At 46.0% G+C, this 13,869-nt stretch overlaps 1 long non-coding RNA gene across 12 annotated transcripts in view; it reads left to right on the top strand.

The window, feature by feature from the left end:
* Nucleotides 1–13,869, top strand: part of LOC105066236 (uncharacterized) — a 99,454-nt gene that overhangs the window by 17,909 nt on the left and 67,676 nt on the right. For 7 of the 12 annotated variants that reach the window (XR_012511636.1, XR_012511628.1, XR_012511631.1 and 4 more), the window contains exons 3-4: nt 272–578; nt 5,247–8,055. This is a non-coding gene — a long non-coding RNA (uncharacterized LOC105066236). The remainder of the gene's footprint in view (nt 1–271; nt 579–5,246; nt 8,056–13,869) is intronic. The other 5 variants (XR_012511633.1, XR_012511635.1, XR_012511632.1 and 2 more) reach the window with 2 other exon arrangements.

Below are 13,869 nucleotides of genomic sequence, written 5' to 3'. Positions count from 1 at the left end.
TTCCTGGCGATCGTGCTGGAGACCATTCCAGATACAGTTCCAAGGCAATCTGGCGGCAAGTCTGGGCTGAGATGCTGCGTTAGAAACCATGGGCAGTGTAGATGTTTGCCTTTTGACTGAGACCATCTACAGACCATGCGTCGCTCCCAGGGCTGGCTCTGGGACAGGGAAGCTTTGGGCCTTTGCTGTGGCAGAACAGTGAGGGAGGTACTCAGGGTTTTCAGCGCCTCTTAAATCATCCCGAGCGAGCCACTTACTTCCCCACGCACAGGCTGCCGCTGGCTCCGTCACAAGAAGATGAACTACAAGTAATAAAATCAAGATGAAGTTCTGTGTAAATCTTTCCAGCTCACAAAGATGGTAGAAAGTTGAAGATGAAAGGGCTGTTAAAGACCATCTACTTCAACCTCCTCATTCTGAGGCTGTGAAAACCCAGGCCCAGGGAGGCGTGTTGATGACCCGACCATCACACAGCGGCTCCGGCTCCGGGGCGGGAGCTGCATCAGCTTTCCGTGGCTGCGGCGTGACATCCTTGCCGTCCCACTAGTCCTAGAGCATCTTTCGACTTTTGCAAACAGGTAAAGAGAAATCAGTCTTTCAGCATCTTCTCCTCCCTCTATGTTTATTGTTTCCAGCTGCTAAAAATTGGCACTTTTAAAAGTGGGTCATCCTGCCAAGCATGGAGGGTCAGGGCTCTGGTGAGCGCTGATTTAGAGGAGTGAGAACCAGCCGGTAGTTGGAGACATAACGGCCAGCCTCCTCCCTGGCATCTGGGGATTTCTGTCATTCAAGTCACTGGGTGTGTGCCCTCGGCCAATACTAAACCACAGAGGCAATTGCCAACTCCAGTACTTTTGCCTTCCGGGGATGGAAAGCTGGAGGAAATGGCATTTCCTAATCTCGTTGGCCTTGGATAGAAAGATATTTTTGCCTGATGGAAGCCTTCAGAGAGTAGGTGTGTATTTAGGGCCTGCAGCACTCTCCAGGGTCCTTTAAGGGCCCCGGCTGTCGAGAAATACTCACAGATGGTTCTGGCGTGGCCTTTGCCTCATTTAAGACCTTTGGGTTGCAGTCATCAACTTAAGCTGGCTTAAGCCTTACGGGAAATGTGTCATAAAGCAGGGTTTCATCAAGTCCAAGGACAGATGGCTGCCAGGCACCCAGGCAGGCCCCCTTCTCCAGCTTTGTCTGTGCCCCCAGTCTCTCTCCCTCTCCGAATTCGACTTTCATTTCTTCTTCTCTGTGGGCGCGGGGCTGGGTGGGAGATGATCCCGCTGCAGCTACCAGGTTACATCTCTCCTGAAGGCATTAGCCAGGTGACTGGCCGTCATCAGTCTAATTCCACATTCCCGGGAGGGAGAATGGGACTGGCCCAGCTTGCAGCAGTGCACAACCTGATCCAACCGAGGTGGCAGCAGGTAGGGCGCCCGGGGACAGACTGAGGGGCAGTTCTCCCAGATGGGAGAGGAAGTAGGGTGGGCAGACGTTTCCAAAGTGTGACTGTTACAGACTTTCATAGAATTAGTTTTTGATACAGAAAAGTGGTATGGTGCAGGTGGAAGTCTGGGACAATTCAAGCACAATAGAGACTTTATTTGCCTAAATTCTTTTTTTCCCCCACAGATTAAAATCTTTAATGTATTACATCACTTACACCGTTGATTACATTTATAAATATATTTCAAACTATAGTCACATTCGAATCTCTCAAGACTTTGAATATCAAAAAGACAAATTTACAATTCTACCAACGCACTTAAACTCACAAATTAATGTCTAAATTCTTTTCCCAAGCATGGTTTGAAAACCTAAACATTTAGTTAGTTATTTATTTTTTCCCTGCTTTTTTTTTTTTAATTGAAGTACAGTCAATTACAATGTGTCAATCTCTGGTGTACAGCACAATGTCCCAGTCATTATTTGCCTAAATTCTTGAGTGACAAATTCTCTATCAAGAAGCAGTGTCTTTTTTAGAGAGCAGTTTCCTTGCAGCTCAGCCCCTGTCCTCTGGGCTTTAAGAAAGTGCAGTCAATCAATCTGAGGGATGTCTTAATCTTTTATGTGCTGATCATACATATTTTCATTCTGTTGAAGTGTGTTAGTGGGGTAGATCCTGAAAATGAAATAAACGGTCAATTTTTAATTTGTATGTGTTGATATATATAGGTAGATAGATATGTGTGTATGTGTATATATGTACACACGCACACATTCCTATCCTTTCAGATACCCAGCGTACTTCCAGAAAGGATTGGAAGGAACTTCTAATAAAAACACAGCAGAAATATGACAAAAACCCATGAACACTAAAAAAGAAGTGAAAGCCCCAGTAGCAGACAGGTTGCAGTCGAGCAGCGGCAGGGAGGGGCAGACTCTTAATTCCTGACCTGAACTTTCTAATACGCAAGGCAAAGAAGCAAGTATCATGAAGTGAATAGCCATTATTATTTAAGCTATTATTAATTAGAAGAACTATTATTTAGAAGAACTCTAGAATAGTGGAAACATCTAGAATGGTGGTTCTCAAAATACAGTCCAGGGACTCCTGGGGTCCTCAGAACCTTTTCAGGAAGCCCATAGATCAAGACTATTTTCAAAATAGTACCGAGACATTGCCTCTGTCACTCGTTCTCCTGGGTGTACAGGGGAGTTTTCTAGAGGTTACGTGCCATGCAATCTGATCACAGACTGCATGCAGAAGTAGGTATGAGAGCCCAGCTGTCTACTAAGCTAGACTTTCGAGAGATTTGCAGAAATTTAAAAATAATCTCACTTCTCTCACTAATTTGCCTTTGTTTTGGAAAATGTATTTTCACGAAACATACATTATGTTGATGTACTTTGGGCTTACTGCTTTTCTTTTAAATGAATTAATAAATGCTTAATTTTTTTTAATTTTAATATGGTAAGGACTGATGGATATATCCTATAGAAGCAAAAGCTCTTTGGGGTTCTCAACAATTTTTAAGAATGTAAAGGGTTCCCGAGACCAAAATGTTTGAGAAGTGCTATCGAGAATCTTACTGTCCATTTGTGTCTGAGATGGTGATGTTTGCCACCAGAGTTCCTTTTTAGAAGGCACTGATCATGTCTCTATTTGATCACTATGTGCAAAACTAAAATCATTTGATTAATAGATAAAGTATTATTTTTGTACACAGACATTCATTTATTCCTCATTTTATCTGTGCAAGAAACATTTATTGAGCACCTGTTATGCATGTTCCAAGTGTGATACCTGTCTCCATGGAGACAAGGAAAGGCCACAACAAGTAGGACCCCTGCCCTTGTGGAGATTTGTGATCTAGTTTGCAAAGGGGGAACAATGATGACTTGAAAATAACTCAGGATCAATGTAAAACCAGATGGAAACTGCTTTTGTTTCTCTTCACATGAGCTGCCAATTAAAACAAATACTATTTATTTTACTGAGTCTGCAGATTTGGGGTATTGGATTTACTGGTGATTCAAGTTACAGTAGCCCTGGTCAGTTATCATTGTGTTTAAAGGTATGGCATGTTCTGAGAAAACTCAGTAGAGATCAACCAAAATCGACATTAGAAAGTATTATACTTGTATTTCAAATAGATTTTTCATTTTGGAAATACTGGACTTATTGACGGCTTTATTAATGAGATGAACAGTTCATCAGATGCTTAAAATGTGATTCAGGTGATCACAACTGACTCACAACATTTCAGTAACGTGTATAATGCACTTAGGAAGACAAAACTACATTGTACAGTTATAGTAAAAAAGAAGGAAGGAAGTTTCTAGGTGTGGCAGTGTCTGATGTTAGGTGAGCCTCTGGCGAGGAGGAAATGTCCAGCGTTGGTAAAAGAGAGATGCCAAAGAAAACACCAACTGCGAGGTGCCATTAGAACTTCATTTCCTTCTTTCACAGCATGGCTGGGCTGGAAGGTCAAGGTGGTACGTGCATTATCTCAGTATGTTAGACAAAAACCTCTTATAGTGTCTTTGTTGATTAGTGGAGAGATATGGGGTCAGTATAGGGCAAACTGGACTGATTTACAGCTGGTTGAACAATCACTTCCCCAAAGTCTTGATAATAGACCCGTTCCAACTTTGACGGAGGTCTCCGTTGACTTGCCACAGGACTCCATCTTCAGCTGCCCTCGGTACAGTATTGTTATAAATGATATCCTGAGGAAATCTGTTGATGGCAAAGATGGGAGGAATAGCTTATACATTAAGATGCCAGAACCAGGGTCCCAAAATATTTTTAAAAACTGAAACAATGTGCCAAGTCTAATAAGTCAGAATTTAATAGGGAAGTATCCTACCATTGGGCCTTCAAAAGCCATCCAAACAAGTCTAGGATGTTTGGAACCTAGCGTGTTTAAGTGGAACCAGGATGAAGCAAATACAAAAATGTGTCTAGAAAGGCCTTGTGATGAGTAGGCACCACTTGGCTTCTAGGATGTTTCCTGAAGCTCCATGATACCAGTCGGTGTTAGGCCAGGGGTCAGGAGCGTGAAGGTGGGGAAGAAACTCAGGAGAGGAGTGTGGTTTAAGAGTGCAATGTGCAAAAGGAAACAGCCAACTCAATAAGTGGCTCCCTAAAGCGCATTATGGGAGGTCTCAGATCATATTAATGGGAATATTATGTCTAGAATAAAGGAGGGGATGGTACTGCTCTACTCTGCAAGTTAGGCCTCTCCTGGAATATTGGAGGCAATTCTGGGTTACTACCTTTTACAGAGACTTTGACCAGCCAGAAAAATAGAGAAGACAGCAACTAAGATGGAAGGGGTCTTGAAATCCTGTCACAATCCTGCAGAGTGAGGCCCCATTGAGGCCACAGGACTCCTGGCTGCCTCTCAGACTTCACTTCTGCCCGCTCCCCTGCTGTCTGCACTTCAGCATCGCTGACCTTGATGTTTCTCAGACCTCACACATCTCTCATTGTGGGGACTTCGCTGCCCCCCCCCCCACCCCCACATTCATGTGGCTCATCCCCACAGTCCAGTCAGGTCTTTGCTCAGATGTCACCTCCTCATGAAGAGTCCCTTACCTCCCAGAGAAGCACTCCCCTTCCCAGTCTCTGAACTTGCTTTTCCTTCAGTGGTTTTATCTTTACTGATGTGACATTATACATTTACTTGTTTAACTGTTTGTTTTCTGTCTTTCTCAATAGAAGAGGGGTCTCAGGAGGGCTGGGGCTTTGTCTGGTTCCATCTTTTGTCCCTTGTTCCTGATACACCTCACTGAACAATTTTTAACAGACTTGATGAAGAAAGCGAGGCCCTGCTGCAAACCTACAAGAGTAAAGCCTCTGAGAGCTTCTCAGATACTGAAGGAGCTATGTCATGGACGAGGCTTTTCCCATGTGGCCAGGCTAGAGGGACGAGTGGACGCTGAGGACAGAAACTTCGAGAATCTCAGGCTCTGGGTAAGGAAATGTTTCTCAGAGTTGGAAAGGGTGGGCCTTTGGGAGCATACCTTCACACCTGAGGACACACATACTGAAGAAGCCACTTGTTAGGGACATTGTTTGGAAGTTGAATTCATTAATACTGAAGACTTTTTCCATTCCGAAATTTTGGGAGATTGTCCCACATCAGCCCATCTCTTTCTCATTAAAACATTTTTGAATATAGCCTACCAAAATAATTTAAATAAATAAAATACAAAATAAAAATACCAAAAAAAAGACGAATCAATTTTTAAAATACCGACATGTGAACGCATTTTCAGTGTTTTTCATGTGATAATGGCATTCAGTTTGTAGAAATGGTGATGCCCATTTTCTGAAAGATGGAACAGAATATGTGAGATTTAGAGGAGAAAGACTTTGATGTCATGGGAATCCTGTCATTTTCTGAGAGCATCCTAAGAACGATCAAAATGTACCTAACTTTTCTTATTCACATGCCTGATGAGCTTATAAATAATCATAAATGTTGCTTTCTGAGTGTCTTTCTAGGTAAGACAAGGTATTGGTCCCAAGGAGAATGATTTTAGCTCTCAACAGCTGGGAAAGGAAGTGAATTATCTGTTTGTAACTACTAGGGCATTTTGGATAGTCAGTCAGGAGTTATCGTGGTATGGGCAGACAGACCAAAGTGTGAGAAAGACTATGGTGTGCTTTTTCTTTCTTTTTTTTTGGAGGGGGAAGGTAATTAGGTTTATTTCTTCACTGATTTTTAAGGGAGGTACTGGGGATTGAACCCAGGACCTTGTACATGCTAAGCACGCATTCTACCACTTGAGCTATATACCTTCCCCCTGGTGTGCTTTTTCAATGAGGCAAAGTTTTCTTTCTTTCTTTCTTTTGAAAATAGCACTAAATGTTGAGTAATAACCCCGAGCTCAAAGAACACAGAACATAGAGGTCTGTGTATTTTTATAAATTGAAACAAATAAAAAAGTGCTTGTAGAGGACTCTGTGTTTCTCACTCGGGGGAAAAGGCACAAAATATCGGTGTGGAGGGATTCCAAGAGCCTTCAGCCAGTATCTGCAGCACTGACCGACTCCCACAATCCTGCAGCAGGCCAAGAGCAGAGATATGGCCTGAAAGTGTGTCATGGGAATTTGTGACTGTTTCTCTGGCTATGCGATGAGATTTTTGCTGCCTAGAAACATCGGAGGTTGGAACCCCACAGCTAGTGTTCTGTTAACCTAATAAGTAGAAAAGAAAGTCTTTCCTGGAAGTCTGGACTTCTAAAACTTACTTCAAAAAGTGAATAAGAAAACCCAAATATAATTTTAGCACAGTAAAACAATAACAACCAAAACAGAGCTATATAAAAGCTATATAAAGAATGAACCTTCTTTCTCTCCCAACATCAGCCAGATTATAAACACAGTTTCATGAGAAGGGAAGGAAAATACTTGGTTGTTGAGTACTAGTTCCTGAGGAGTGTCCCAGGAAATGATTTTGAAGGGAAATGGCATCAGTGAAGCCAGAGCAGATCCAAGAACAGAAATTGGGATGCCCCTGTTTCCTGGTCCTGGGATGCAGGACAACTTATGTTTCCCTGGGCATCAGCACCAGATGGTGGCTTTCCTGTGGGACTCCATATCACTTGGGCTGGCCTTTGGGTCTGACTCAGTGCTGTGTGCAGGGCCTCTCTCTCCTGATTTCTCTTGTACCCTACAGGATAAATCAGTGAAACCCAGACAAATAGTGATCTGAGCCACACTGCTATTTCTTGTTTAAGCTTTTCAGCCCCCCTCCCCCGGGCTGTGCGCTCCCCATGATACGGACAAATCTTGTTCACCACTGCATCTGAGCAGCTAGCAGGACCCAGCCCTGAATCGGCCATGGGTAAAGGTTTTTTGCACGTTACCATTAAATAAAGTGAAGAGGTCTGAAGTGTTAACGCGAGCCCACTGTAACGGATCACAGAGACTGCGCTTCTGTTTGAGGGCTGACTTTCTTCCCCCATATGATTCTTGGATGTTCAGGTAATGGGCACTAGAAGCCCCTCTGGTCACCTGAAAACTCAGTTCTTTGGCAGTCTGGGTAGTGAGGACAGGGTCTGAGTCCTCTCTCACCACTGAATCTCGGGGTATAGTGTCAGGCACCAGTAGATGATCATTGAGCACTTGTTAAATAAAAGACTAGCGTGATCGCTGCGGCCCGACTTGCGCCTCCTCGGCTGCTGTCATTACCCAATTTATGTTGGGAAAGTGAATTTCCCTGAAGGACAAATATGTCAGGGTAGCAAGCCCTTTTCCTACCGCTCCCTGGGAAAGTGAGGAGGAACCTGGGTCAAAACTTCCCAGGGTCAGAGTCCTGCACGGACCGATGGCCTTGGGTTTTAGCGGTGAGCCGGCGCCCCTGGCCTCGCTCATCAGGCCAGAAAAGGCCCAGAACAAGAGCCGGCAGGTTGGGAGGCCAGGAAGGCATTTCCTCCCCCACGTGACAAGGTCACTCCTCCCGCTCCCGCCGGAGCCGCGCAGCCAGCAAGTGTTTCAAAGGTGAGGACGCAAAAAGTGTGGCGGCGGCGGCGGCGGCGGCGGCGGCGGCGGCGCGCGGCCCGGCTCTGCGCGCCGGCCGCGCTGCCTCTTCCCGGAGCCTCCATTTGGTGAGTTCACAATAGGCTCCGAAGCCAGAAAGGAGACCCCTGCCGGCCGGCCGCGGCAGTGCAGGGCCCGCCCTCCGGCCGTGCAGGCTGGGCCCGGGGAGGCCGCGAGCCCGGCAGCCAGGGAGGGGACGCGCAGCGCCGGACGCCCTCCTCCTTTGCGAGCCAGTTCTTGATTTCCCTTCCAAGGATTCAACATGAGCGCTTCTTTGGACGTTCTCCGAAAGGTTTTCAAAGACATCTGTTCACTTCTAGGGCAGCCCAACCGTCCCCCTACCTTGGTCCCCCTCTACGTCTCCCGCCACCCAGGTCCCCCGCACCGACGTTCCGGAGAGCGGCCGTCTGGCATCAGCTGGTCCTTGCAAGGCATCACTGGGTTTCTTTCCAATTCACGCGGGCTAGCCAGCTTGCTCTCGGGCAACAGCCGCCCACGCTCGCTTCAGGCAGAGCCCCAGACCCGTGTTGCGCGCGCGTGTGTATGTGTGCGCGCGCGCGCGCGTGTGTGTACCTGCGCGTGTATGGGAGGGTGTGCAGGGTGAAAACGGGATGTATTAGAAATCACGATGAAAGAAGAAAGTTCAGTGAGCACGAAGGGCGAACAACTTACTAAGACCCTGGGACCTGGGGAGCTCGTCTAGCTGGAGAGGCAGGACTAATCTTGCAATTGTAATCACCGCTTTCCTTGCCAGCGAGTCCTAAGAGAAATAACTCTGTGAAGGCTGAAGAAGTTTAAAAAAAAAAAAAGTCTTGGGGCTGCTGGTCGGAGGCGAGTTACCTCAGAATTGGGGAGATGTGAGTCGTTGGAGGGCAAAGGGCTGGACGGGGCATTCCACGTCGGGGAAAGCTGGCTTAAGGTGAGCTGCCCCGGCTGGGTTGGGTTGATGCAGTAGTGACCCCCGCTGCGGGTTCCCTGCAGCTCCGGAAGTGCATGATGAGTCTGGAATTACTACGTGGGATGCTTACAGCCTTGGTTCTCAGAGTGGTCCTCAGCCCCTCCTGGGAACTCGTTAGAAATGCAGATTTAGGGCCATACCCTAGACATGCGAATCACAGTCTCTGGGGGCGGGCCCCAGCAAGCCGTCTGTAACTAGCCGTCTAGGTGATTATAGTGCTCTCTAAAGTTTGAGAACCCCTGGATTAGGAAGTGGAGAATAAAGGACCCGGCTGGCCAGGCCCTGAAAGCCAGGCTTCTTCCGAGTAGGGAAAAGGGTATACCACTGACAGGTGAAAGATCCAGTTTGTGAGGGAGACAGCGCTAAATAAAAGTCATTTGGTCCTAGTGAGTTTAATGTGAGGGCAGGGCACCCACGTGGAAATTCCTGGAGGCAGCTGGAAGGCAGAGACTGAAGCAAGCTGGGAGAGCAGGGACGGGGTCACCTGTGTGGAGCCGAAATGGAAGGAGTCGGCCAACTCACGGAGGAAATACTTCTGGTGAGATATGATCAGACAGACCCTCACAGTGTTGTACACCCATCACCACTATCTAGGACACCAGGGTGGGGCTGGGGCAAAAAGTCCGAAACTTACAGGGAAGAGCTGATCAGAGAGGAAGAAAGAAAACCCAGTCAGCGCAGTGCCACTGAAGCCAGGAAAGGAAAGAGATTCAGGAAAGAACCAGAGGAAGGAGAAGGGCTCCCACATCAGATGGCCTAGGGCCGTGTCTTCTGACCCATTAGAGGGCTGTGAAGCAATACGGCTGTGAAACCAGCATTTAAAACAATAGAAAATGCCAGCGTGTATTTTACACAGCTGAGTTAGTTTTGTGAAATTTCTGTTTGATGTATTTTTGGGAGGAGGGTGTGGACACACATCATTTCTGGATCATTCTTGCCAAAAATGTATAACCTCAGGGCAATCATGAAAAAACATCAGACAAACCAAAACTGAGGGACATTTGACAAAAAAGAAAAAACAAAAACAGACAAACAAAACAAACAAAAAAGGATCAATACTCTTCAAAAGCGTCAAGATGATAAAAGTCAGAAGACGGAGGCGCTGTCACAGATTCAGGGGACTGAGGAGAAATGATAGGATCCTGGAACAGAAAAGGGGCATCAGTGGAAAACTGAAGGCTTTGGTTAACAGAATTGCCAGTTGCTTTGGTTAATGTTAATTTCCTGGTTTTGTTACGGACCCTCCCAAGTCAGTCCCCAGCAAGGGTCCTCCTGCCCAGTGTCGCTAGAGCCAATAGAAGGAGACTGAGTTCGGCTCAGAAGCCAAGGAAATCTTTACTCTTTGATCAAAGAGCGGAGAAGTGTGAGCTTGCTGTAGACTCTCTCCTCCTCGCTCCCGTCCAGGGGGCGGGGCCGCTTTCTAGGGATCTCCATGGGGGGCGGGGGTCTCACCAGCCCCACGCAGGCGCAGCTGTGCTGCTCACGAGGCCGCAGTGCCGGGAGCAGCCTTTGCACACGCCCCGCCAGCGGCCATTTTGAATCCAGGTGACCTGCACAGCATCGCTTTAAACGCCTGAGGCGAGGTGTCCCGCCCAGGGGTCCTGAGTTGGGAACTCTAATTGGAAGTGTCAGGTGTGAGGCTTCGGCACACCGTCCCCGACAGGCAAGTGAAACTAGACTAAGCACAAAAGAAGGGGTTAGAGCTTATCTTACCACCTAGATTCCATCTTGTTTTTCCTGGGGACCCCAGTGTGCTTTGTTGGCGACAGTTTTGGCAACTGCACTATGGATTTATAAGGTGTTAACACTCAGGGAAACTGGATAAGGATGTCTTATTCTGTTCCGGCTGCAATAACAAGATGCCACAGACTGGGTGGCTTACAAACAATAGAAATTTATTTCTCACCATTCTGGAGGTTGGAAACCCCATGGTGCAGACAGATTCTGTGTGTGGTGAAAACACGCTTCCTGGTAGATGCTGCCTTCTCGCTGTGTCTTTGGGGCCACGGAGCTATCTAGAGCCTCTTAAGGTGCTACTTTCATTCATGAGGGCTCCACCCTCATAATCTAATCACCTGCCTAGGCCTCACCTCCTAATATTGTGACATTGGGTGGTGGGGCTTCAACAAATGAATTTGGTGGAGGGGATGACGCAGCATTCAGATCCTAGCAGGGATATATGGAAATTCTCTGTACTATTGTTTGTTTTTTTTTTTTTTTGCAACTTTTCTGTAAGTCTAAAATTAGTTCAGAATAAAAAGTTTACAAAGTACAAAATGTGTGTTTGTAGATGTGAGCTGGGAGGGGGTTCATGATACAAAATATGATGAGAAAGTTTGAAAGCCACAGTATCTGGGGTGTGGAGGGCACGTGGCCCAGGCAGTGAGGGAGCCCTCCTGCAGCTGAGGTCCCAGGAGGTTTTGTGAGTGCCGTGGGGAGGGTGAGAAGCTGCAGGCCATGGGTGGTGTTCAGAGAGGTGGCTGGAGTTATCACAGTGTCTTCGGGCGATTAGATGCAGTTTGGCAGAGACTGTGGATTCCAGAAGGGAGAGGAACTCTGACCCCAGGAAGTCTGAGAGGTAGGTGGGCACAGTGGATGCCTGGATGTTGCAGTGCTAGCTGTAATAACTCACAGCAGTCCTTTGGGGGAAGTTACATGCCAGGAAGAGATCCCCTGCCACCCAGGGGAGGGTGCATTTGATAATCCAGAGTTGTCTATTTTCTTTAATTTTGGGGGGGCTAGGAACTAATTTCAGGCCCCTATTTCATAATCAAAGTTATGATAGAAGATCCATTTCATAATTGAAATTTCTTTGAATCCTAATCAGTTGTCCCAATTCTGTGTGTGTGCGCGTGTGCGTGTTCTACTGGCATTTAGTGGGCCAGGGATGCTGCTAAACATCCTGTAGTGCACAAGACAGCCCCTCCGCCCCACAGCAGAAAATTACCCTGTTCAAAATGTCAATAGTGCCGAGGCTGAAAAACCCTGAGTTAGAGGAGGTGACGACCTGAAGTCTGTTTATGGTCAGGAAAGCTGCCCGGGTGCTTTTCACAGAAGAAGGGTATTAAACTTCATTTCTTGGCTCGATTTCAAGTGGCTAATTATAACCTGCCTACCGAAAATTTACACTTTAATTTTCAGCGGGTATCTTTCTTCAGTTCATGCTTAAACAGGCTTACTGTGGCTGTATTCTTGACAATAGAGCAATATTCTGTGCCTGAGTTGATTACAGGTCAACAGTGGGGGAAATGATTGGTCTGTGAAGTGATTTGAAACCTTTGGGAGATAAAAAGCACTAAAACAAGAAACTTGGGACAGTATCATCGTTATAAATTAGCAGTAATATTACAGTACTCACTCAGTCACTCTTAGGATTCACATGGAATTCCTCTTAATACTAAGGTCAAAATCAGATTCTTGACCTTCGGTCTAACGAGACACTGCCCAGAATTAATATGTTACCGTTAAAAGCAGGAAGCTCTCACTTTGCAGGGCCTGGCTGCCTGCTTCCAGCATTGGCAACATCGAGCTTCAAAGCAAATCTTCAATCTTCTATTTGTACTCGCTGTTCCCATATTTAGAACAGAGCAGCACATACTTGTCTATTGCTTCAAGGCAAGAGCAAATTCTGAAGGTATCAGAGTCCACTTCAAGCACACAAGAAAGCCCAGAAAAAGTTAAGGGCAAGGCTTTGCCTCTACTTTCCCTTACATTTGAAAGATTATAATAATTCAGGGTTGCAAAATTTTAAATGGGAAATCAGACCGTCAACTGTTCGACAAACCAAGTTACTACCTTTTTATAAGCCACACAGGTTAGTTTGTGAAACCTGATTTGGCCTTTTTTTTTCTTTTTTTTTTTTTTTTAAACAGTATCTTAATGTTAAGCAAGCCTGGGCAGCTACAGACAGGTGTAAAAGGATTTGGGTTTCCCTTTGTAAGTTTTTTTTTTTTAAAGTTTTGTTCATTTTCCCTAGGATTTCTGTGTTTAGAAAGGTAGTATGGAAGCTCCAGTGGTTAGTGCGCGGTACTTATATAGAAAGACAGCATCAGTCTCATCCTTAATAATTCAGAAGATTTGGCAAAGTGTGACTTTAGGGATTTGAATGGTGATGTATGTTGCTTCTCTGCTTGATTGTTTTTATTTAAGTAGGTTTGGAATGGAGACTCTCCTGCCATGATTCTTCCTTAAAAATCCATATTATTTTGTAGTACAAGCATTGCTTTTCGTATATGGACAAGATGCCACTGACTTTAATTTGATGTCTGCTAGCTGACTCATCCTCACTCTCTTGTCTAGGCCCTTAAAAACATGCATTTTACGGTGCTAGGTGAGGGGAGAGCAGAAATTTTAGCAACAGGGCAGAGTCTTTCTTTGCAAAACAAGCTGGTGGGTCCCAGACAGAGCCTGAGACCCTGACTCCCGGTGGGCATAATCACAACCATAATAAGTGTTAATGTTTATTGGCTATTTAGTATGTGCCAGTTAGAGTCCTGAATTTTTCTGTGGAATGACTCATTGAACCCTTGCCACAATTTTTTAAGGTAGGTGCAACTTATCACCTGTATTTTACAGCTGAGGAGACTGAGGCTCGCAGAGGTCAGTTACTTTCCCTGAGGTCACGGAGCAGGAAGACTCTACGAGAATTTGAAACGAGCCATCTGTCTCTAGGGCCTTTGCCCTTAATTTTTTTCCCCCAAAACATGATCTAAAAAACATGAATAATGTTAGCATGTGATAATGATACAGTTTGTTTTTTTTAAATGTCCTATTACCTCTTTTGCTCGGGGGGGCATGCTGGTAACTGGAATCATGGAAGCTGTTTACAAAGAGGAGACTTGGACACGGCTGGACTTAAGCCTGCACGCTCCCTTTCCAGCGCGGAGGAGCAAGGGTGGTGCCCCAGGGGATCACCTCTGTTTCC

This window comes from Camelus bactrianus, chromosome 14, assembly GCF_048773025.1.
Source record: "Camelus bactrianus isolate YW-2024 breed Bactrian camel chromosome 14, ASM4877302v1, whole genome shotgun sequence".
In the NCBI taxonomy this organism is placed as follows: Eukaryota; Metazoa; Chordata; class Mammalia; order Artiodactyla; family Camelidae; genus Camelus; species Camelus bactrianus.
Note: the sequence above shows the minus strand (reverse complement) of the source record. Positions and strands in the feature narration are given on the sequence as shown.